This window comes from Cupressus sempervirens, chromosome 2 (assembly GCF_028749045.1).
Source record: "Cupressus sempervirens isolate cs-2001-9-10 chromosome 2, ASM2874904v1, whole genome shotgun sequence".
Lineage (NCBI taxonomy): Eukaryota > Viridiplantae > Streptophyta > Pinopsida > Cupressales > Cupressaceae > Cupressus > Cupressus sempervirens.
Window position 1 is genome coordinate 770,006,022 of NC_143119.1, and position 22,402 is coordinate 770,028,423.

Below are 22,402 nucleotides of genomic sequence, written 5' to 3' on the forward strand. Positions count from 1 at the left end.
TACTGATGACAAACCTGTTGCTTGCTAGTAAGATTTGAGTACTATCATTTGTTTGATTAATGAGGAGGTTTTGATAAAATGAGATTAAAAAAGTACCTAGAGAAAAGGTTGAGTTATGGTTTGAAAAAGGTGTACAAATATCAGTTAAGATAGTGATGTTATAGTGCATTGATTATCTACTTAAGGTTACAAAGGTTGGATACATTAACTAGGTCTACAAGAACAAGTAAGAAGAATTGATTTTGCCAAGCTTGACTAAGTGGATAGTAGGTGCTGAGAAAAGTTAGTGCAAGTTAAGCATAAATCAGTTGGAGCTAAGAAGAGTGAAAGTTCAGTGTATATCGAGTGATACAATGTAAAACATGTAAAGTTGACCAATAACCTTTAGTGTTTGCCAAGTAGTCCAATTGAAGATAAGTGGAAGAACAATATGGAAGCCAAGTGACAACATATTGATTTTGATTTCTAGCATTCATGTTAAATCATATATTTGATGAATCCGAGCCAACTATTTTATTTTCTTGAATTTTGTGAAGCACGTGGAAGATAACTATGATGAGTTGGTGGCATGAAATTAATGGTAAACCATTTTGACATGAATTTAAAGAGGATTAAAGAAGAAGTTCCAAGAGGAACTCAAATGAAAAGATGGGTCAATTTGTTGAATCCTACCTAATCTTTCCTAACCCTCAAATGGATGATAGAGGATGAATAATAAAATATCTTAATTTTCTATTTGTAGAGATGACCAGTTAGAAGCAGGGTTGGTCAATGTTTAAGAATCTAAGCTAGACAAGAGGTCTAAGGTATTGCTTCATTTAGAGACCAAACAAAAGAGTATGCTATTAGAAAGCAAAGGAAAAAAGGCTTAAGAGTATGAATTCTTTAAGGGTGAACAAGCTATCGAAGCTAAAGTGTCTAAAAGCCAAGAAGAATGGAGGACTAAAACATAGATCTATAATTTGTAAGTGAGTTGTAATTTGTTATCAGATCAAGCCTTACCGTTACTTTCTAATCATTCTACCAATCTAAGGTAAATCCTTTGGATTAAGGTTGACCTAATAGTCATTTGTAAATCCTTTAACTAGGTGATATTACAAGTGAATTATCTAAAGTCCTCTAACAAGGCTCACTCCTAACAGTGTGATTGAAATCATCTAACCAAGTCAAATTTAATATTCTATATTGTAACCTTTAACAAAGTTCACCTTTCACAAAGCATTGTTGAAATTAACAAGTGGGAAGATTTACTTCTGAGAGGGGGGGAGGGGGGTGAATCACAAGTAACTAACTTTAACCCTTTTAAATTCTTGTAACTAAAACCATTCACATGCATACAATCTATCTAGTAAACTTGAAAGTAAAGACATGCATGAAAATAGACAACACACAAATTTGGTAACACAGAAACCCTCCAAAATGAGAAGGTAAAACTAGGGTGGGGATGACACCTAAAAAATATCACTACAACAATGTGTAATTGTTCAAGGTTACAATGTTTGACCACTTCCAATGGTCTACCCTATGAAAGGAATGTCCCGTTAAAGACTTTTACACTCTATCAAAAGTGACCTGGTTAAAGGATTTCACTACCCTACTAAAAGTAGGCCTAGTTAGAGGACTTCAGTACATTCACTTGGAATGCCACCCTATTAAAGGATTTATAAATAGCTGCTAGGCCAACCTAAGTCCATAAGATTTCCATTATCTAATACAATTGCTAGAGAGTATTAGAAAGTCTTTCACCTAATGGCTTTGCAATCTCCAATTGTTGATCCCTATTCCTTGTTTTGATCTAATTGACATGATCCTTGCCTTATCTAATATGTCACTCTTTGATATTCTGATACTCTATTCTTGATCAATTGAATGTTGCAATGTTGTTCTAGTCCTCTTAGTCTTTTCACACTTCCCTCTGAATTTCACTATAGTTCACCCATACACTTCATTCATCCACACATACAATGGGGTTTTGTCCTCCTTTTAAGGATTTTGAAGACTTAGGGTTAGGTATGAATCTATGCTCCATATTGAATATTTATTTCCCACTCATTCCTTGCACTTTTCTTATTGGTTGCATGCCTTCTCCATTTTTCTTATAGGCTACATGTTGATTGCATATAAAATGTAAAAGATTCATTCTTATCCTTAATATCCTTCAAGATTCTTCTATGTTGGTTGAAAAAATGGTTTACATAGATGTTTGTGCAATTACAAACAACTATGCCCAATCTGTGTTACTTGACACTTGTTACCTCTGATGCTCGGCTCTTATAGAAAAAGTGGCTCACTCAGCACCTATAGAAATTTTGTTCCACTTGACTTCTATAGTGACTTGGCACCTATAATTTTCTTGACACTTGATCTTCACTTGGCACTTGAAGATTTCTCGGCACTTGAAGTTCACTTGGAACCTATTGTAGTTCTATCTAGCTTAACACTTGAACTTACACAGCATCAACTATTTACTCGACATCTATACATATTTTACTTGGCATGTGTTACTAGCTTGAAATGAACTTAGTAAACATCTTAAGTGTGTTGACATGAAATAGTCAAAACCAATCTTAGATTAAAAAATCTCCCCCTTTGACATGAGTGTCAAAACACTTTGCTATATATCAAAGTCTAATCTCCTTGAGTAAAATATGCATACAATTCGACATATATACAAAACTTCAAAATTTCTCAAAATTTTGTGAAATCTATCTATATATATATATATATATATATATATATATATATACCTCAAAAGTTTTATAACTCCCCCTGAGCTAATGTGCCATTTCATTCTTGTGCTCCCCCTAAGCTAATGTGTGTGTACTATATACTTTGTGTTTGTGTTGCCTTCCATTCTTATTTACAACTCCCCCAAAACATTATATCTCCTTCTTAATTATTTCTCACCCTTTACTATATCTCCCCCTTTTTGACACTTATGTCAAAGGGTTCTAAGGATTAAGACCATATTTTACCAAAAATGTTTTATTGACCTCCATAATCATCTTGAGAGATGCATCCCAATTATCTAAAGCAATTTCCAATGATTTATGCTAGATAGATGTCTCTACTGCAAGATGAACAAGTCCTTCAAAGGTAGAAAGATTAGGATATTTCTTTAGAACATTCTTTGCATATACTTGTTCCTTATGGAGTACTTCTAGATGTGGGGTTATGGAAGACTGTATTTGCATCAATTTGGCCTTGATATTGGCCTCTTCAACTATCAACATAGCTAATTCTTTCTATGTGTGAAGCATTTGAGCAAAATGCTTCTCACTCTGAGCTGGATCTTTTGGTTGCTGAGTGCTAGAAATCTTTAGATTTCTCTCCAAGCTCATTATTCGTTGGCTTGTCTCCTATGTGAAATATGAGAAATCACACAACTTTTTGTATAATGAGAATAAATTCTCAAGTACCTTTTTCACTTTTTCAATCTTTTTTGCCAATTCAACCTATGAAAGTGTTATTTCACTTGATATTTTCTCATTAACTTTTCCTTGAAATTTCTTCTCAAACCATTCCATGAGTTTCTCATTGGTTTCCTAGTCTTCATTAGTCACCTGTTCTACAATATCTGATAGTTGTTCCAATATAGACTTGGTTTCATCAAGTGTCTACAAGCTGAAGGCATCAAGAAATATTTCTTTTATTTCTACCAATGCTTGATTCTGCTTATACTCATTTTTGAGTATCTCTTGTCTTTTCCTCTTTTCTAGTGCCTCTTGCACTCCATATATCTATTGCAGGTTCATTGTCCTTGAGTCATAGCTTGGTATGACTATTTCTTCATCTAATGTAGGGTCTCCATAGTGAAGTACCCTTGTAACCTTAGTAGAGCTTGAGCCTAGTGTAGATATTTGCAATGGTATTGCATCAGTGCTAGGATTCTACGAAGGAGTCCCCGAGGTAGGAAAGTTTACCAACATTTGTATTGCCTCTTGTTCCTTAGGGGTTTTCTCTACTTCCTTCTCCTCTCCTCTACTACCTTGATCAATGATGACAATTTGAGGAGGTGAACCTAGGGTTTGTGCTACAGGAACATCTTGTCTTGTTGATTCCTTTGTTGGCTCCTTGTCAGTAGTTGTAACCTTTATTGTAGAGTCAACCTTAGAAATTTTATCTTGTACCTTTTTCTCTTTAGGTTGATCTACTGTAGTTGTGGGAGGTTGTCAAAATTTTTATTGTGTGGTTTCCTTCTCCCTTGTTATTATTGCTATAGCTTTCTACAGCTCATCAACACTCACCAATACTGGGTTTGTGCAAAGTTGTGCTTGTAGTGTTGATTGGTGAAGCATCTTCTTGAGATCCTCTAGGGGTTGATTTTCTGGGTAGAATTATCAAGAACATCCTTTAAAATGACTATAACTGTAGGTGCTATATGTGGAGGACTAGGAGGTAGCAATTGTGTATCTTGTATATTCTATTTAGTTTGCTGCTCCTCTTTAGCTGTTGCCATTTTTTTCTTTTTTTGTTTCCTCCTCCACTGTTTCTTTTTCTATCTCTTTCTCTCCTTCATCATTTTCTTGTTCTCTTTCTTCCACTATTTTATCTTCTTTATCTTTCTCACTGGCCTTAGCCTTATTTGCATCTTCATCCTCTTTAGTGTTCTATCCCTTAAAGGGATCTTCTTCTCCATCCTTGACAGTAGTCAAGCCATATATCAACTTCTTCAACTTTATTCTACAAGATGTTGAAGGCTCTATATTTTGGTGTAAACTTGCTCCCATGTTTATTGTTTGCCTTAGTTATTTGACCTTTACTCAATTTTGGCATTACTTGTGCCAATGTGGATTCTCTTATCACTTTTTTCATTTTTAAAACAATAATTCCACTTATTTTCAATAATTTCATATAATTCCTTAGGAATTGTATTGTTTAATTCAAGAGGAGTGTTCTTGAATTCTACCATCATGGCATATACTAATTCTTCAACTTTGTTTTAATCTTCTCTACTCAATTTATTAAAATCAATATTTTTCAATCCAAAATAATCTGCATTCTTCCTAACATTATCACAAATTTTATCAATATTTGACTTAGGAGCATGGCTTACCACTCTAAATTGGTTGATATCTTCAGATTCTATCCTTTCCTCATCATCTGACTCTAGTTGTGCAACATATTTTCTCCTTGGTTTCTTCTACACAAGACCAGTCTACTTAGTAGCCTTCTTTTCTTTGTCTTGCTTCTTGGCCCTTTGAGTTGAAGCTCTTGTGGTGGCTCTTGTTGCTAGTATTGTTGGCTTGGCTTGGGTTGTCTTTGTAACCTTCTTTGCTTTAGGCTGGGTTGTAGGCTAAGCTTTGGCCTTTCTCTTCTTGGGCTTAGCTTGATTTGGTGCTTCCTTGACTTCTTCTTCCTCAGTACCTTCTTCCTTTTCTTCATCTTCACCTAAGCCTTGTGTCAATACAAGAGGTTGATGTTCCTCTTCATCATAATCATCATCTTCCTTGACTTTAGCACCTTCACCTTCTACTTCTCCTACAGTCCCTTCTCCAAACTTTTCTTTCAAATTATTTACAAGCTTGTCTTTCTTCTTTAAAGTAGAGGTATTCTTTAGCTCCATATCCACTTTGGATCGCACAACATCATATGTTCCAAAATGTGGTCCATCCTTATCAATCTCCTCTGCAAGAAATTCTATGATTGTTGTTGATGCTTCATCAATGTTTAGCTCATATCTTAATGGTCTTAGCCATCTAACCCTTGGAATTGTTGCTTGGATATAAGTATAATCAATATCAACTAAGAAACAAATATCATTGATGTGTTGTTTCACTAGGGAAATTGGTATCCTTAGTCTTTGGTTCATGGTTTTATTGAAATCCTCAAAGTAACTTGTCATTAAAGAGTCAAAGTTGTCTCCCATTTGCTCAATGTACTCATTGATTTGAGTAATAGCTGACTTATTTGATTTCCAATCTATTTTTTCAAAAGAGGGAAATTCTTCCAAAACATAGAAAAATATACAGGTCATAACTAATCCAAACTTACACTAAGCACCTTTTGATCTTCTTATTGCTCCCAGATTCTCCATGATCTGTTGTAATAACAATTCTACTAGATCATATGTATGATCTTTCTTGACAATTTTATAGGCCACATCCACAACAATGCATGGAACACTATTCAATCTACTTGATTGATAAAACTTGTGAGATATGATTCTTGCTACTACAAAGTCTAGAAGGGAATTTGTGATTGTCTCAATAGTCATGCCCCTTTTGTTCCATTTTTCCCTAGTGTTCTTTTCAATAGCTTCCTTAGAATCACTTTGCAAGGTCTTGTACCGATCTAGGGTTGGAAAACCTATAATCCTATGCATGATTCTCTTTGTTATCTTTATGGGCCCTCCTTCTAGCCATAAAGAACCATTATGTAGTATGCTTAGGACAATTCTTATCCATTTAGTTTTAAAAACTATGGGGAAAACTAGGGCACGAGTTAAGCCCTTTCTTTAAACTATTTGAAATTCTTCTTTTAGCACTCCATTTTCACATAGTTTATCATATGCTTGATGAATATCCATGTCTCCTATTTCTCCTACCTTGCGATTGTAACATTTCCTAACATCTTGCAACATTATGACTTTGGGCAGAATAATGGATAGTGCACTGACAGGGTCATTTTTATATGCAACTTCTAGAATCGGCCTAAAATTTAGTTTTTTAACCTTAGTGCTAACTAATTGAACCTTGAAACATTCCTTTTCCTTAGGTTTTTAGAACTGGAAGCCATATTGCAAATCTAGGGTTTCAAAAGATATTAAACTTTATAACTACACAACTCAACACTTGAGGAATACCTTAGATCAATGAAAATGGTGCTTGATCTTTGTCAAAATCTGTACCAAAGCTTCAATTGTTGTTCATCAATCACTTCTGTACTCTTCTCATTCTTGCTCTGCATTTGAATGATGAGAAATGGTCATAAAATTGACCCTATACTCTTCAAAACATAGCATTAAATGCTTAGTGCGTATATAACTATACACTTGGCTTCCATTAACTTTCTGTCACTCAGCTCCAACTAGATTTCCTCTTCACTCGGCTTCCATTGCCAACTTGACTATGACCAATCACTCAGCTCCTACTAGCAGCTCGACATATACTGACATTCACTTGACATCTAAGGACAACTCGGTAATACTGGTGAAAGCTTTGAATCTCAACGTTGCATCTCTAATCATGTTGATCTCTTCTTTTTAGTACTATCTTATTTAGGAACTGATATATGATAAAGCTTTGTAAATTAGTCCCTTATGCCTTGTATCTACTTTGTTTGATGAAGTGTGATCACTTGACCTGTCAAGTGAAGTGATCCCTTCATTTGATGTGCTAACCTCATCTTTCTTCTTCCATGTCTTGTTTATTTGTCCTCTGATGTGTTCAACATCTACCTTCTCTTTACCTTTGTTGACTTCTAACTTGGGTGCCTTTGACCTTGTTGGGCAATTCCTATTGATATGACTAGTCTTCAAGCAATTAAAACATGTGCTTTGACTTAACCATATACTGTAGTTCCCTTTAAAATGTGTCCTTATGTAATTTTCAAGAATGTGTCCATATTCTTGATAGTAATGACAGTTATACCTGGTGTTATAGTCCCAATTGCAGTGATGACCATGGTTACCTTCCCTTGTTTCCTGATTTGATGTCCACATAGGTTTTTATCTACACTCAAATGCTCTATGTCCATACTATTTGCAATTGTAGTAGTGACCTTCAAATTTTGGTGTGCTAATAGTCCTAGTCCTGCAGTTATGTGCTTGATGTCCTTACTTCTTGCACTTATGACAATAGCTTGCATTCTTAGGCTTATAATGTTGATGGACATTCTTGGTCCTACATACATTAGAAGTATGTCCCTTTTTACTACAAAAATGACAAGTAGGTTTAGTGTTCTTACCTTTGTTAATCCTTTCTTCTATAGTTTTGGAGGACTCTCATTGTTTAGTGTTGGTGTAACCAAGTCCTGATGTATCATTACTAGCGCTTGGTGATTTCAGTAGTTTCTCAAAGTACTTGATGGCCTCATTAGTTTTTTTGAAGCTGTTGGTTTGATTTTTTACATATTAATTTTTCTTAGAATCATGGTGAAAAAATTAGATGTGAGTTCTTTTGTTAGGTCCTAGGGTTTTAGGTTTTGGTCTCGTATTTTTGATATCTTTTAAAATCTCTGTAAAACCCTAGGTCTTTCCTTTTAAATCTCATTTTGGCGTGAAATTCTTAATAGAAATTGAATATTCTTTCTTGCCTATGTCGAGGTCATTGTTGAGCCCTTTTGAAAAATCTTATCCTACCATTGGATCTTATTAAATGGATGTCATGTACTTGCTATAAAAAGTTGCAAGGTTGTTTACTATATTGATGTAGCGACCATTGGAGAACTATGTCTTGGTGCTGAAAATTGAAGTCCGATGCTGAAAAAACTATATTAATATGAAGGCATTATGGTCACGTGCTATCTCCCAGGATTGTCAGTGTCAGAAAGTATGCACAAGGAGGAATTCACAAATAGTGTCACCAAAATTGAAATTTCTCTGGTGACTCACTAAGTCGCTATCGAAAAATCTATGTGACCTTCCAATAGCAAGGTAGTGACTAGTTAGAAGGTTGTGATGCAATGGAAATTTTAAAAAGAGATGGGCCTCGAACAAGTGATTTGTCAAAAATGAGTTGTGCAAATTAAATAACACGGTGGCATCCTACTTAGCATTTATAGGTTGGAAGTTTTGACTCCGCCGGAGCTTGCTATGTTGCTACCAAGAAGTTTGTGATTTTTGCTGATAGCAAGGTAGCAACATGCCTGAAAATGACAAACACAGAAGAGTTAAGGAAAAATGATTTCATTGGAAATTAAATAATATATATGTGTGTGCTAGCATGTTAAGCCAGCTCAACGACAACAGTATCTTGGACCCACTCCCCATGTATAGAACATGTAAATGATTCTAAATCATCAAATCAAGCATAAATCGATGATACTCACTAACTCGCTATGGAAAGATGTGTGAAAGTTATGTATAGCAAGGTAGTGAGTTGATGACATGTGTCCTCAATCATTTTTGGGCCCAGTTTGAAACACATGCATTAAAGGAAAGGTACAAATGGAGTTATTTTATTGGGTTGACCGCCAGCGTGTTAAGAGGAAATGTGAGTCTGCCCAATTTTCATTCCATGATTGTAGGATTTTTTGAAGATCAACGGCTAGTGCAATCCTACAATATGGAGATCCTTGTTCAATAAGAAAAGTGGGTATGCACTAGCTTGACATGTGGAAAAAATGACGTCAAGTATTCATTCGCTCAAGAGGTGATATGGGACCCGCTTGCATGGAGGTTGTCAAAAGACACAGATTCACATGGAGCTTTCCCATTGGTCAGTGCAGCTGACTGGGCATTATTCATTTCAAATTTGGTATGATCATTGATCTTGTCTTGATCAATGATTGGTGCTTACCTACTATTTTAAGATGCAAGAAATTTAAGGAATGTGGGTAAGTGGTAATGTGACACATGGCCCCACTCCTAAGGACATAAAGTTAATTGCTTTTTGAATTAGAATTGCCTAATGTGGTGAAAATCTATGGATGAAATTTAAAGTTGATTGCAATTTGGAGGTAACAATTACTAAGACTTAAATATGGCGCAAAGCTCATTCACATGATTTCAATGCTCAAATATAATCTATGATCTCACCATTATTTGAGCCATAGAATTGCAAGAAATTAACAGAGCATAAAGAAGTTTCAGAGCTAGGGCACACAAATTTTATCTAGTGATCCAAAGAGTTGCAATAGGAATTATATAGAGAAGTAGTGCAAATTTAATGTTGCAGATGAAATTGCAATCAGATTTAGATATTTTTTCATCTAATTTGACTTCTCCAACAATTGCAAGGATGAATTGAATGTTTTTGGAGGTGGTTGAAGCAATTTTTTTTTTTGCCAACTGCACAATGTTGTATTTCACAGCAAAGCAAATGTGGCATGTTGAGATCATATTTTTGGAGCCTCAGTATAGATTGTGATGATTTCTTGATATTCCTTCATGAGATATTTGCATATTTTTAAGTGGGGATATATCAAATGTTTTGGCATCATTTATGGTTTTCAAAGGGCAAATAGATGAGGAACTTCAGTTTCAACAACTCTAGATTGAAGACTATTTTAGTGGGACACATGTCAAATTAAAATTAGAGACCTAGAAAGATTTTCTCTCCTATATATCTTCCTTTTCTACTTATTGTAAGGGTTCCAATTCTTTGAAGATTTTAGGTGGATTTTGAGACTAGTTTGGTTCCAATTTCCTGAGTTTTCTCATAGTTGTGATACCAATTTTTCTTAATATTCTCTTGTTATGAACATCATATTATATCTCTTTTGAAGCATTCCATATTATACAGTCATTCTTGGTGTTTTGTTCTAAATTTTGATATACAAATGATGTATTATTTTCAATGAAATTAATTCAAAGAGTTTAACCTTCTTAGTTTCATTCTAATTCTCATCCCCTACTTCTATTACTTGGAATGTTTTGTGCTTAAGAACTAAGGTCTTGAACTTAGTTGCAACCCCTTAAGGTTGTATATTAGGATGAATTTTTTGTTGGAACAAAGAAGCCAAGTAAATGCTTGTTTATACTAATAGGGTTGTAGGTTACACCAGAATAATTTAACAATAAGTACGAGAGTTTTTATAAAGACTGATGTCTATTTTCAATTCAAATATATAGATCACATGCCTAAATATATATGAGTATAATTTAGGTATCCATCTGCATGCTAAGGTTTAGGTGATGCCCAATGGATAAGGGACTGGTAAGCTTGAGGGATGCATGTTCTCTATTGTTGCATACCCAAGTTATGCTGAGATACAAATCTTAATTGAATATCTTTCCTTTGTGTTTAAGAATTAGAAGATTTTCCCCTCGCCTAGTTTATCATGTTCATATGCTTTGTTAAGTAGCTATTTCATCCATGGATGCTTGCATAAACATAGAGGATTAAGGGATTTTATCTATTTTCCAGATTTAGTTGTATGCCTTTACACTGGTACCATATAAAGAGTTTGAGGTCCACCCACCTAGGTCTAATAGAGCCTAAAGAAGAAGAAAGATTTATCCTTATAGTTGGTCGAAGACTGCAACCAAGTGCATCCATCGTAAGAATTTTCTAACCTTAGATGTATTGGTTTGGTTTCTTGGTTATTTCCAAAACTATTAAATCAGGAGCCAACAAAATGGTGACTCTACTGGGGAATACACTCTTTGTTGTCACAAACTAGTATATCATTTAAGATTTGTGTTTACCTTGGGTAGAGTTTGAAGTAAGCATTTCATGCTAAAGTTTCTTGTGGATTTGAAATTTGTATACATTTTTCTTGAGACTTTCACTAAAGGATTTATCATTTGTTCAATTCTTTTCCCATTCTGATAAAGTGGGTGGTGACTCAAAAGGTTTTAACTAGTGTCAAGATTAAGAAATTTGTTGTCTCAAAACCATGGAAAATAAAAGAAATACATGGGAAAATATGAGGAAAAACCTAGGAATCAAATTTAAAACTGATCTCTCTCTTAGAGGAAGCTAGAATTGGGTTGTGAAGGGAAATCAAATGTAGAAAGGAAGCTATTCACAAGAGCAACTAGTAGGGAAAGATAACATTCACCATTCTACTGTTGAAAAGGTGCCTTTCTCCAAGGGTCCAAGATCTCATCCAATTTTTTCTGATGATGATTTCTATAATACCCCTAAAATGATATGTCAGGAAAAGGTTGTGCAACCACATACATTTGGTCTTGAGGATAGGACTAGTGTAAGGAAACTCACGTGTGGAAACAGCTTCCTACACTAAACTCTTAAGAGAAGTATGGTGCAAATCTTATTAAAATATTTTACACTTACAAATTCAATATCATGTAAACAACAATATTTCAGCCAACCAAGCATAAAGAAAATAGATAGAGAAAGAAACACATAATAGAAAGATTTTTCGATGGAGAAAAACCTTTCGGTAAAACAACCCCACCCCTCCAAAACCTGCACAATGTATTATCTTCAACACAAGGTTACAATACACTTGCAATGCAAGTTCAACAGTGACAACATAAGACTCCAATAGAAACTCACAATACCAACAATACACTTTCTCGAATCACATCTCTTTGCAACCCTAAAAATTCTTATAAGATGCACTTCACTTTAGGGCTACTCCCAAAGGTAACCTTATTAGGGTTTTTACCATTCTTTGAGAAAATAGGAACCCCAAAAAATTTTTTGAGGCGATGCCCCAAACCCCACAATTGGGGTAGAGTGTACAGTACTCAAATTTATCAGTTGCCACATGTCTTCAACTATCATTGAATCTTCCTGACATAGTTGTTACATGTCATAGGAATCTGTCATAGCTGTTTTAGCCATGATCTCCTTATACACAATTCAAGATGCCGACACATCAACATTATTTGCAAGAAATACATTTTACAAAACAAATAATAAGAATAGGAATTATCCAAGGTTGAGACACCTTATTCCTAACATTTTCCCACTTGTCGAACACCTTGTAAGAGCAACAGGAACATAACAGGAATTAATTGTTATAGGCCAAAAGGCCTATAGACTCTGAACACCATATAAACTTCTCAGTGCCCACTGGTTTCATTAATGCATCTGCAACATTCTTCATAGTACCTACCTTCTCCAAATTTACCTTTCCATCTTCCACCATATCTCTCACAAAGTGAAACTGCACATCAATGTGCTTCATTCTGGCATGGAAAGTTGGATTCTTCGCAAGGCAAATAGTGCTCTGAATGTCACACCAAATAGTAATCTATTCTGCATCAACACCAACATCAAAACACAATCTCCTAAGCCAAATGGCTTCCTTTCACGCATGAGTAGTAGCCATGTACTCAGATTTTGTAGTGGACAAAGCAACCATAGGTTGTCACTTGCTCATCCAACTGATGGCACCACCAAACATAGTGAACACATAAGCACTGGTGGATCTCCTACTATTAATATCACCTACCCAATCTGAATCCACAAACCCACAAATACGAACTAAATGTAGAGATCCAGAAGAGTTACCATGATAACATATGGAGTAATCTGATGTGCCCCTCAAATATCCGAATACTTGCTTAACTGCATCCCAATGTACTCGTCCAAGATTAGCCATAAACTAACTCAGGACTCCCACTACTTGGGCAATGTCTGGTCTAATACAGACCATAGCATACATAAGACTACCAACTGCACTAGCATAAGGTACTCTACTCATGTCCTCCACCTCACTAGGAGATTTTGGACAATCATCTACAGATAACTTTGTTCCCATAGAAATAGGAACACATAATGGTCTGCAATCTACCATGTTGAACCTATCCAACACAAACTTCACATACTTACTCTGACTCAACCAAAGTTTTTTGTTAGACCTGTCTCTATTGATTTCCATACCCAAGATGTACCTAGCTGCCCCAAGATCTTTCATCTCAAACTATGTTGACAACTGAGATTTAAAATAAAAAATCATACCCTTACCCTTCCCAAACAGCAACATATCATCAACATATAATGCAACAATAAGAAGGTGATCATTTTCAACTCTAAAATAAACACAATGATTTGATTTTGATCTTACAAATCCAATTGACAACACAAAGGCATCAAACTTAAGGTACCACATCCTAGGAGATTGCTTCAAACCATATAGAGATTTCTTTAATATGCAAACTAAGGATTCTTTACCTTTAACAATGTAGTGCTCAGGATGTGACATATAAATCTCTTCCTCCTAATCACCATGAAGGAAAGTTATCTTCACATCCCTCTGTTCTATCTCTAAATCATATGATGCAGCAAGAGATAATAGAAATCTAATGGATGTCAACTTTGCAACAGGAGATAAGATTTCACCATAATCTATTCTCTCTACCTGTGAATACCCCTTTGCAACCAATCTAGCTTTGTACCTTTCAACACTGCCTTCTGCACATAATTTCTTCTTGAACACCCATTTATAGCCAATAGATTTTCTCCCTTTAGGAAAAGGTACAAGGTCCCAAGTTTTTTTTTTCTCTAATTAAGCCATCTCATCATCCATAGCCTCAATCTAGGAACCTACATCTTACATGCCCAAAGCCTCTTTCACAGATCTAGGCGAATCAGTGTTAGTAATCAAAGCAAAAGCACAACTAGAATCTAACATAGAATAACCAAATCTTTCTAGTTGCTTTCTTTCTCTCATGGATCTCCTCAAGGGTTGTGTTTGAGGTTGTTCTTCCTCTTCTTCTAAACTATCAGAGCTGCTAGAGCTCTCCTCATAATTAGACCCAACATGGTCTCTTTGTTCAGTTTTCTCAAGAGTAGGAGGCAACTGAACAACATCTTTTTCCTTTTCTTTTTCATCTGGTTGTAGCACAATAGGAGAAGATGTTACCTCTCTAAAAATAAAATTTCTAGTATACGACACCTTACTAGTCACAAGATCCCAAATCTTGTATCCTTTCACACTAGCACTAGATCCAATGAAAATACATTTAATAGCTTTGTTTTCCAACTTAGATATTTTCTCCTTTGGAACATGTGCATAAGCTTCACAACCAAACACACAAAGATGTCTAATTGAAGGCTTCTTACCAGACTACACCTCCATGGGTGTCTTACCAACAAGGGCTGATGTAGGAGATCTATTAACCAGATAGCAAGCATTGGCCACAGCTTCGGCCCAAAACCTTTGTTCTAAACCAGCTCCACTAAGCATACTCCTAGCCTTCTCCATTAGTGTCATGTTAATTCTCTTTGTAACTCCATTTTTCTATGGGGTATAAGGATTTGTCTTATGCCTCTCGATACCATTTTCTTTATACAATTATTCAAACTCTGCTGAGCAAAACTCACCACCATTGTTAGCTCTCACACACTTAATCTTCCTACTAGTCTGATTCTCTACAAGGGCTTTAAATTCCTTGAATTGACTAAAGACTTATGTCTTACTTTTAAGGAAATAAATACATGCCCTTCTATTGTAATCATCTATGAAAGATACAAAAAAATACAAACTTGGAGATTGAAGGAACTTTTACAGGACCAAATACATTAGAATGAATAAGATCCAAAACATCAACTGATTTGTGAGAACTAGAGTAAAATTAAACACGATTTTTTTTACCATAGAAACAATGTTCACAAAAGTCAAACTCGAGATTGCAATCATTTAACCCCTCAATGAGATTTTTATTTTTTAGGGTTTTGAGACCCTTTTCACTAATGTGACCAAATCTCATACGCCACAACATTGTCTTTTCTGTAGGAACCTTACCTTCCAAAGTGTTTGCATTTCCATTGGAACCAATACCCACAAAATTCTTCACTACTCATTCAGATGGTGAGGATGAATAACTATTACATAGAGGAATACATGCATCTAGTTGAAATAAGGTACCTCTCCTAGTACCCGTAATTGCAAGCACTATCGATCCTCTCATCATCTTGCATCCTTCTTTCAAAAAAAAAAACTTGCACACCTACATCATTCAGCATACTTACAGATAATAGGTTTTGTGCCAAACTTGGAATGTGCATAATTCTGTTGATTCCCTTTACTCGTCCACCAAGAAATTTGATAGTGACCCTTCCGCACCAACTATCTTTAGGTGAGAATCATCACCCAAGTACACCTTTCCACCATTGAAATCTTCATATTTTGAGAACCAATTTCAATGAGAGATCATGTGAAAAGATGCACCCAAGTCAACCAACCACACATCATCAAATGCATGGGCTAGAAAAGCTGCGATGAATGCATCGCCATCTTCTTGAGATCTTTTTGAAGCTGAATCTGAACCTTTCTTCTTCTTCTTCGACTCTTTGCAGTATTTATAGAAGTGCCCAAATTTATCATAGTTCCAACATTTTTCCTTGGACTTATTGGAAGTCTTTGACTTCCCATGGGATTTGGATCTACACTTATTGTTAGACTTATTGTCATTTTTCTTCCCTCTTTCAGTGGATCTCCCACGAACAGCAAGGGCTTCTTTTTCTGAAATGGAAGTCTTTCTCCGCATCTCCTCTGATAGCAGTGAAGACACCACATCATCCATTTTGAAGGTGACTAATGTGCTTCTAAGAGCCATCACAAGATGGTCCCATGAATCCAATAAAGAACACAAAAGTGTGTAGCAATGATCCTCCTCCTCTAACTTGAAACCAACTAATGTCAACTATGCAGCCAACAGATTAAATGCATTTAAATGATTCGTTAAGGATCCACCTTCCTCCATTCATAGAGAGTACAAATTCTTCCTCAAGAATAACTTGTTCACCAAAGATTTGCCCTGATACACGGCCCCAAGTCTTTCCGACAAACTATATGTGATTTTCTCATCTAGAACATTCAGAAGAACTTCATGGGTTAAATAGAGTCTTATGAGACCCTTAGCTTTACAGTCTTTGATATCCCAATCTTCTTGAGCTATAGTTTTTGGTTTTGTAGTGCTTGAAGTCACTTCCCATATGTCACAATCTTCCAACATATATTCCATCTTGAGTTTCCACAACTCGAAATTAGTGCCATTAAATTTCTCCACCTCAATTCTTCCATATGATGAACTCTCCATCTCAATCTGCAAATAAGATTCAGGATGCTCTACACAAGAATCCCACTCAACTTGAGATTAGCTCAAAAAACCCTACCCAATGACTAGGATCAAAAGTTGATCAGGCTTTGATACCACTTGTAAGGAAACTCAGGTGCAGAAACAACTTCCTACACTAATCTCTTAAGAGAAGCATGGTGCAAATATTGTTAAAATATTTTACACTTACAGATTCAATATCATGTAAACAAAAAAATTTCAGCCAACCAAGCATAAAGAAAATAGATAGAGAAATAAACACATAACACAAAGATTTTTCGGTGGGGAAAAACCTTTCGGTAAAACAACCCAACCCCTCTAGAACCTACACAAAGTATTATCTTCAACACAAGGTTACAGTACACTTGCAATGCAAGTTCAATAGTGACAACAAAAGACTCTAGTAGCAACTCAGAGTACCAACAATACACTTTCTCGCATCGCATCTCTTCGCAACCTAAAAATTCTTATAACATGTGCTTCACTTTAGGGCTACTCCCAAAGGTAACCTTATTAGGTTTTTTACCATTCTCTGAGAAAATAGGAGCCCCAAAATTTTACCCCACGATTGGGGTAGAGTGTATAATACTCAAATTTATTAGTTGCCACATGTCTTCACCTATCATTGAATCTTCCTAACATAGATCTTACGTGTCATAGTAATCCATCATAGCCATTTTAGCCATGATCTCTTTATACACAATTCAAGATGCTGACACATCAATATTATTTGCAAGAAATACATTTTAGAAAACAAATAATAAGAATAGGAATTATCCAAGGTTGAGACACCTTATTCCTAACAACTAGTAACAATCTTTTATAGCGTAGCACAAACCCTTTCATGTCAGATTATTCCCTTGAAAAGGTTAGACCTAGACATTTAGAACCTAAAAGTTTTAATGATGAAAAAACATCTAGGTCTAAATTCATTATCCCTGATCATGATGAGAATGAAATTTTGAAAGTACATCTTGCTGAGAAAGAAGCTATAAATAGGAGATTTCAAAAGGAAAGGGAAGAAAATATCATGAAGGCTTATGAAGAAAAGCAAGAATTACTTAGGCAAATTGCTGCTCTAAAGAAGAAAAATGAGATAGCAGCTAGTGCCTGGTAGCTTGAGATTGTGGGACAAGTTGAACAACTTAAGAGGAAAGAGTAGAATTTGTTGGAAACTTAGAAAATGAATCTAGAGGGATTTTTAATACAAAAAATTAGGAACTATACTACTCTAGAAGTTGATAACAATTGAGTAAAAAATGTGGAACCTATTCTAGGGGCTAAGGACAAAGGAAAACAAAAGGAGATTGGTATTAAGATCAATGAGCCAGTGAAGACAATTTAGATCCATGATTCTATGTCACTCTCTAATATTGAGTTGGAAAAAGGAAGGAAAGAAAGGAATGCTTTAGCTAAGAAATTGGAGATTGCTGAAAATAAGGCTGCTATAGCTTAGATTAATAACAAGATTAGGTTCTTCGAAAATTCCAAGAAGCAGTCTTTAGGTATGCCTAAAGATGATGATGGATCTAATGATGTGAATTAGAATACTACTAAGGTACCTATTTCTTTCTTGTCTTCATCTTCACTAAAATTAGATCTTAACAAATATGTTGGTGATGCTAGCACTAGTAATATTATGAGTAATACTAAGAAAGAGAGTGCTAATCAACCCAAGATTGATTTACAAAGAAGACCTGTTTAATTAGAAGGCTATAGGAAAATATGTTTTGATGGAATCCCTAGTTTTCCAAATCCTATCCCACAAGAAATGAGGAAAATATTGCCTAAATTTGATGGAAATAATGCTATCTCTTGTGAGGACCATTTAAGGAGTCTTCTTGATATGATGAGTGATTATGAGGTTGAAGCTAAAGATGTCATTATGAAGTTGTTTGTGCAGTCATTATCTAAAGATGCTAGAGAGAGGTTCAAGAGACTTCCTAAATTGTTTATTTTTGATTGGAAATATTTTGAGTATTGTTTGAAAGAGCAATATGGTGACAAGAAAAATTAGAGCTATATTTTGAGTGAATTCAATAATATCAAGAGGTTGCCTAATGAATCTATTACTGAATTTAACACTAGATTTTAGAAAAGGATGTACAAGCTAATGCAAGCCATGAAAATTGATGACAAGGTATGTCTAATTACTTATCTGAATGCTTTTGATGGTAAAATGGCATACCAACTTAGGGATAAAGAGCCTAGGACCTTAATAGATTCTTTCAGGATTGCCATTAATATAGAAAATAATTTGAAGATTTTAGGGAGATTAGAAAGAAAAAGAGATGATCCTAGGTTATTTGGGAATAAGGGAAATAGAAAGGAAGAAAATAAAGCCATAGGAGGAAAAAAGCAAGAGCCTAGTGAAATGAGTCAGATTCTAAATGCTATAAAAGGTCTGAATCTTCCTCGGATGAAGAATGATAGGAACCCCACTGATAATAGGGCCCCTTATCAATCAAATTTCAATAGACAAAATAGGCTACAAAATTTCCCTTATAACACTACTTGGAAGGATGGTCAACCTAGTATCCCTCTTCCCAAGAACAACAACAATAAGGTGACCCCTGATCCTTTGTCAAAAAAATCTATAAATTTTGTAGATGATCCTAAGTTTTTTGCTAAACCTACATGGTGCTTTGCATGTCAATTACCCCATTCTCCTGAATCTTGTGCAGTAGCATTGTCATTCCTAGGAAATCAAGCTGTAATAGAAAACTGTCATGAGCAAGAAGAAAATAATGATGATGTAGGATGCAATATGTTTGAATCACATTATTTTGACTGTGAAGATTATGACAGAGATGTGTATGACCAAAGATAGTTTTAGAATGTCATACAACAACAAGTATTTTTTGATGAGAGTGATCTAGAAGACAATGTGTGTAACATGGTAGATGCAAAGGAAGAAGTAACACTGAGAAAACCTTCTAAGGAAGAGATTGATCAAATTACTGCTAATATGATAGCTCAGGTTTAGACTAGAAACATGGCTCAGAGAGATGAAAGTAATAAGGTAGCTAATATCTTCATAAAAGGGGCTGATCCTAAGGAGGGGGAAATTGTGAAACTTAAAGAAGCTCCTGTTGTGAAGGCTAAAATTACTAATAGAAGATGGGAACAAAGGAAAGGAGGAAATCCTAAAGATATGGATTTTTCAAATAATGTCCCCAGAAAAATAGATGAGAAGATATCAAAGATCATCACAAAACATGATAAGAATCATCAAAATGCTCTGAACATTTTGGATAAACAAGATGAGAAAAGAAATGTGACTAATGATGATTCTCTTGGTTATTCCATAGATATGATTGCTATTTTCTCTTAGATTACTATTAAGGTTCCATTGTTTGAATTGCTAAGAATCCCTGAACATCGAAATAAAGCTATAGCATGGTTGGGAAATATTGATGTAAAGGTAAGTCAGGATTGTAATGAAAATCATAGTTCCAAAGAAAGCAGTAAAGAAGAAGTAAAGGAAAATGAAGCTAAAGGAGTTGTCTCTCAAATTCCTCAAATGTTTTTGGATAATTCTATAAATCAATGTTTGGAAAATGTTGAACCATTTTTCTTGAGCATTTTAGTAAATGGAAAAATATTTTAAAATTGCATGATTGATTCTGGTGCTTCCAACACTATGATGCCTTTTGAAATAATGAAGGAATTAGGCTTACAGGTGGATAATACTCAAGGAAGATGTTGTGCTATGGATAAAAGAGAAGTGACAGTTATAGGCACTATAAACTCTTTGCCATATAGATTAATAGCCCGCCTTGACAAAGAGCTTAGTATGAGTGTATTGGTTATTGATATTCCACCTCAATATGGCATGTTGTTATCAAGAAAGTGGAGTGTTGTTATGGGTGGGAATCTACAGTGTGATTTGTCATTTGCTACTTTTAATATTGAGGGAAACTTGATAAAAGTAAATAGGAAGCCTAAGAGTATATACATGATAGAGGAAGATGACAACATGACAAATTTTGTGGATACAAATATTAATGCATTCAAAGCTAAGGTTTTGACTTTGAGGAAATCTAAGCATAAGTCTCAATTAGAAGTGGAAGTTGACACAAAAAAAGACAAGGGTGATCTATGGACTATGTTTTTTGATGGTGCATGTTGCAAAGATGGATCTGGTGCAAGCATTTTGTTGATATCTCCAGTAGGAGTAACATACAAATTTTATTTTACTTTAAGTTTCCCTTGTACTAACAATATAGCAGAGTATGAGGCTTTATTGTTAGGTCTTAGATTAGCTCATAAGCATGGGATAAAGTGTTTATATGTTGTAGGAGATTCTGAATTGGTGGTATCCCAAGTAAGAAATGCTTATGTGTCAAAGAATAAAAGATTGAAATGGTATAGAAATGCAGTGTGGGACATGGTTGAATATTTTGATGCATTTGGAATAATTTGGAAGGATAGGACAAATAATAAAATGGAAAATTTACTAGAAAATATAGCAATAAAACCTAATGATATCACATTTTCTGGTGTGTCTAAAATTGAGATTCAAACTAGACCTTCTATCCCTGATAATGTTTAGAATTGGAAAGTGTTTGAAGATGATAAGGATATTCTGAGATTTTTGAATTGTGAGCATATGTTGTCAAGACAAGAAATTGATTGTGCAACTTATGTAGAAAATGTAGATGGAAAAGATATAATTTTTGGGCAGGAAGTTGTGCAATTGAAGACAAATAAAATTCCAAAGGGTCTGGTTGTTTTAGAAACCATTTTTGACAACCAAGATAGGTCACAAATGGACAAAAATGGATATAGTGCCAAGGATTTAGAGGAGGTGAACTTGGGAACTTGGGAAACACCTCAAAATGTATATATTGGTAAGAAATTGCCTCTTAAAATTAGGAAAGATTTAATAAACCTACTAGAAAAATATAGACATGTGTTTGCATGGTCATATGATGATCTGAAGGCCTATAGGGAAGATCTTTTTCAACATGAAGTCCCTTTGAAACTAGATGCTAAGCCTTTCGAAAAAAAAAAAAAAAAGGCTAATAAACCCAACCTTGGCTCCCAAAATGCAAGAAGAATTGATATAGAAACCATGTTGCAAAGGGTCACTAGTTCAGAGCTTATGTCAATGATGGATGGGTTTTTAGGTTATAATCAAGTAGTTGTTAAAGAATCAGAATAGTTTAAAACTGCTTTCACTACTCCATGGGGTACTTATGTTTATGTCAGGATGCCTTTTAGGCTTACAAATGCTAGAGCTACTTTTCAAAGCGCTATGGATGTGGCTTTTGTTGATATTATTGACAATTTTTTGGTTTTGTATCAGGACGACCTTACTGCTTACTCCAAGGATGAAAATGATCATTGCATGCACCTAGAAAAGGTATTTATTAGAGCCCTTAAATATGGAATATCTTTAAATCAAAGGAAATGTAACTTTGGTATCACTAAAGGAAAATTGTTAGGACATCTAGTTGGCAAGAATGGAGTAAGGATTGACCCTAAAAGGTTAGAAGCAATAGATAAGATTTAGAAACCCAAGAGTGTTAAAGGCATTCAATCATTCTTTGGACAGATCAATTTTCTTAGGAGATTTGTGACAAATTTTGCAGAGATTAGTAGGCCTATATCAAGAATGCTAAAGAAGGGATCTGAGATAAAATGGGATGGTGAACCTAGCATTGCATTTCAAAAAATTAAGCAAGCTATTAAAGATGCCCCTGTTCTCAGAGCTCCAGATTATGACAAACCAATGCATATATTTTCTTTTGCCTC